The sequence below is a fragment of the Schistocerca americana genome, chromosome 6, assembly GCF_021461395.2.
Source record: "Schistocerca americana isolate TAMUIC-IGC-003095 chromosome 6, iqSchAmer2.1, whole genome shotgun sequence".
Taxonomy (NCBI): domain Eukaryota; kingdom Metazoa; phylum Arthropoda; class Insecta; order Orthoptera; family Acrididae; genus Schistocerca; species Schistocerca americana.
Window position 1 is genome coordinate 362,615,859 of NC_060124.1, and position 5,033 is coordinate 362,620,891.

Genomic DNA, 5,033 nt, shown 5'->3' on the forward strand with positions numbered 1-5,033 from the left:
ATATATCGAAGAATCCTCACTGAGACCAGCTCATGTGTAATTTGTAGCCTCGTAGCCTCCTACGAGTTGAAGGAGACCGTAACAGTTCATATACCTGTCAAATGCTATATTTATTATGATACTACAAGAACCAAAGAGAACTGCAATAAAGAATATAACAGAATACACTTCGACCCTTATTTGTTAGACGTTTGGCAGAGTGAAAACAAGACTCCTTAGAAATTATTTATTTGTCCACATAAATCTCTTTTTCAGTACATATATCGTACACAGCATATTGGACACAAAACCTTTTTATATATTGATTTTTTAAACATCAAACATACACTATGTAAATTTTTATAACAGATTGGATCCATACGGTTAATAATTACATTTTTTTAAATATTGTATATTTATAACTTATTTCTACAGATAAAGATACAAATTACATTTGTTGTTACATAAGGTACTGTGACATTGAATAGTAGCAGTTTTTCAGATAGTAGGCTGTGACAGACTTTTTAAACATCTGTAGTTCTGTAAGACATTTTATATGGCTTGGTAAGCTGTTGTATAGATTTGTTTCTGCATGATATACATCTTTTTGGCATAATGTGGTGTGACAATGATTAACATGCATTTCACTGTCTGACCTGGTGCTGTAGTCATGGACACTTTTGTTTTGAGACAAGAGATATCCTCAGTGTACTTTTTTTGACAGGCATGACTACTTACAGTATATAAATACAGGGAAGGGCTAAGATCTGTAGTTCTTTATAGAAAGGTTTACATGCTTTTGTGCTGTTCACTTGTTTCATTAATCTTATAATTGCCGTTTGTTTCCTGAAAAGCTTGCAGGTATGGTTTGTAATTGCGAAGAGGTGGTCACTATAGCCAGTATCAAAGTTTTCTGATGTACACTTGTCCATGTTTACACATACCTGATCAAGGAGAGTGACACTAGTTTTTGCTACATGTGTTTGTCCGAATGTTCATAGCCAAATGTAGAGTGGAAAATGAGTTACCTAACTGACCAGGGTGAAATCAAATTTTCCAAAAAGTGATTTGTTAACTTCAAAATAATCTGAATAATTATCTAAAAGTTAATTACACCACTGTTGGTGATATGAATGCTATCAAAACTGTTTAGTTTGAGTACTTTCACTTTGTTATGGGGTGTGGTATAATGTTTTTGGGTAATTGGCCTTTAACCCAAAAATCTTTATTGCACAAAAGAGACTAATTAGAATCATGAGAGGCAATCATCAAAGATATTATTGCTGAAATCTCTTCTGCAAGCTCCAAATACTAGCCACTACATCTCAATAACACTTGCTCTTTTTATGGTCTTGTCTCGAATAACTATTCTCATTTTTACATATAATAGGGGATTATAGAGGTGGGCAAACGATACTAGTGTTCGAGCAGGATCAAGATTTTCCAATTCACCACAGTGCTCCATACAATATCGAGAATATTTGAACAATCATGTTACATTTGATCCTAGTGGCCTGAGTACAAGGTATACGAAAGAAACTATGAACTAGCCACAATGATAAGCTACGGCTCTGCATCAATTACACAATTTCTTGAAACAGTTGTAGAAACAGCATTAAATCGTACCACTGGACAAACTCCTATTGCATTTGAACAAATTTACAATATGCGTTCTCATACAGTATGTATGTATATATGTATGGATATAAGAAACTTTTATGTCGATTTTTAAGTAAAGGTAACAAAGGTGAAAATGTTGTCTTCCAAAAAATATTGCTTGATGAAGCCAATACAACATTTTATTTGATTATGAGAGGCAGTAATGGTTTACCAAGTAGGTTTGCAAATGAGCAATTCCACCCCTGTTCACATAGTTGTACAACAGATAAAAACATTACCACAATTAATCAGTCTGAAAACAAGAAAGCACCATTTAGATGAAACAGTCAAGAAAACTAATCAAGAATTAAATGCCGAACAAACGAACTGTATCATAATAAAGTGACTGTAAATTTTTATCATGAGAATAAATTACACCTAAATGACCTACCTTGGAGATAGTGCCATCAGACATCATTAGATTATGGGCTCGAGAACTACACAAAATCATGATTGCAATCTTTTATTTGTTTATGACACTGGAGAGCCAAAGAAACTGGTACACCTTCCAAATATTGTGTAGGGCCCCCGCAAGCACACATAATTGCTGCAACACGACGAGGCATGGACTCAACTAATGTCTGAAGTAGTGCTGGAGAGAAGTGACACCAACAATCCTGCATGGCTGTCCATAAATCCGTAAGAATATGAGGGGATGGAGATCTCTTCTGAACAGCACGTTGTGAGGCACCTCAGATGTGCTCAATAATGTTCATGTCTGCGGAGTTTGGTGGTCAGCGTAAGTGTTTAAACTCAGAAGAGTGTTCCTGGAGCCACTCTGTAGCAATTCTGGACGTGTGGGGTGTCACATTGTCCTGCTGGAATTGCCCAAGTCTGTAGGAATGCACAATGGATACGAATGGATGCAGGTGATCACACAAGATGCTTAGATATGTCACCTGTCAGAGTCGTACCTAGACATACCAGGGTACCCTTGAGCCTTCGTGGCCTGTTTGGGCGGAGTTTTAGTCATCAAGGGTACACAAGTGGACCTTTGGCTCTGAAAGCCCATATCAATCATGTTTCGTTGAATGGTTTGCACACTGACGCTTGTTGATAGCCCAGCATTGAAATCTGCAGCAATTTGTGGAAGTGTTGCACTTCTGTCACGTTGAATGATTCTCGTCACTCGTCATTGGTCCCGTTCTTGCAGGATCTTTTTCCGGTCACAACGATGTTGGAGATTTGATGTTTTACTAGATTCCTGATACTTACAATACACTCATGAAATGGTTGCAGAGGAAAAATACCCACTTCATTGCTACCTCGGAGATGCTATGTTCCATCGCTCGTGCCCCGACTATAACACCAAGTTCAAACACAATTAAATCTTGATGACCTGCCATTGTAGCGGCAGTAACCGATCTAACAACTGCGCCAGACGCTTGTTGTCTTTTGTAGGTGTTGCCGACTGCAGTGCCGTTTTCTACTTTTTACATATCTGTGTATTTGAACACGCATACCTGTACTAGTTTCTTTGGCGCTTCAGTGTAGTTTCCGTTGTTTTGTATGATCTCCACCTTATATGGAATTTCAGTGCGTGTTTCACAGTTATTGTCGAAATTCATAGTACATTAAAAAGCTATTATAGATAATCATGATAGCACCAACAGGTCACTAGAATGCAGGTTGATCAAAGGATCGAACAGAAGCCGAGATTTCCCGAACTGTGACATAAACTGTTCCAACAGTGTCTATCATGTTCTCAGTACAAGGTCAAAAATGATTTATATAGGGATCTAAAACATTCAATCCTTCAATAGATTCCGATTGCTTTTTAGTCTCCAGCATTTGTTCATGCAATAGACTTTGTCAGTATATTTGCTTATTAATGTTAGATACATACACTATTTACATTTTCGAATGTGATATTTCTAAAAATTCTTCTAAAGAGGAAAGTGGGTTAGCTAGCAAGCAGCCATGCAATTTTTCCTTAAGTAAATGGTTTGACTGGGATGTTCGTGACATTTTTACACAGTTAGTTATATATTTTGATTGCCATGTGTGTATGACTATTGTTTATTTTTGCTAGTCTATTTTGTGGTAAGAGCAGAGTGGTACTGGTTCTTGTATTATAACCATGCCTTTAATTTCTTACACTTAAATTTGGTAGTTCAATCAGTATGTAATTAACACTTTCTACATACATAAATTAATTAGAGTTAAAGTCTTAGCGAACAAAGGCTTGCAATGAGTTCTGCTATTTGTTCTTACCATTACTCTAATTGTCTTCTGAATTACAAGAATTTCATTTCTGTTTTGCTATTTCCCCAGAGTATTAATTATTATATTTTAAAATAGATCAAAATCCACCATAGCTGGTCCCAAGCCTGGTTGCGAAAGGAGGAGGAGGAGGAATAATGCCTCGATAAAAAACCTTGGTTCACCTGGCCCAGGAGGTAGTGCCCCGTGAGGGCTCCTGCCAGGGATACAGTGAAGACCTCAACGGCAATGAAGGTGGAGAAGATGGACTTCAGAATGGTGGAGCTGGTGGAAGAGGCACCTTCTCTCTCTTTGGGTACAAAAAGAGTACAAGTAGCGACTGTACCCCAGAGGGGTGGATATAGACAGCATCTGACTCATAGTGAGTGGCTGATTTTAGGCTGGGGATCCTACTGCCTATGTAGAAAGTAATGGGAAACTACCACATTACATTCCCAAGCAGTACATGGTGTGTCTCTCCATGTGGAAGATTCCGGAGTTAAAACTTCCCTTCATTTGGATCTTTGGGAGAGGAACACATAAAGAGTAGACATATTTGAAAGGAAGAAAGGGACAGTGAAGGAAGGAAAGATAAGAATTGGAACATGGAATGAAAAGACACTATAGCAAGCAGGAAAGCTAGAGAATGCAAAACAGGAGATGAAAAGGAACAGATTCGATGCCCTCGGTTTGTGTGAAGTGAGATGGGGAGAGAATGGGAAGATAGAAAATGGGGATTATAAGCTGTTTTACTCAGAGAAAATCAAAAGTGGTGAAATCGGAGTAGGAATGTTGTTAGGGAAAAAGCGGAAAAATAAGGTAATGAAGTTACAATATATTGATGGTACAACTAAGTATAGTTCAAAAGATTTGGTGTTAATACAGGTTTATATGCCAACCAGCCAGCATAGAGATGAGGAAGTGGATGAATATATGAAGAAACTTAAGAAAGCAAAAAGAGGTACAGGAAACTGAATAATGAAAGAAAATAGAAATGCCTGCGTTATCATCATGGGGGACTGGAATGCAGTGGTGGGTGAAGGAAGAGCTGGAGATACAGCAGGAAAATTTGGATTAGGAATAAGAAATGAGAGAGGTGAACGAGCAATTAGTTTCTGTAAAGAAAATTCATTAGCAGTTGATAACACATTATTTGAACACGACAAAAGGAGATGTTATATATGGACATCAAA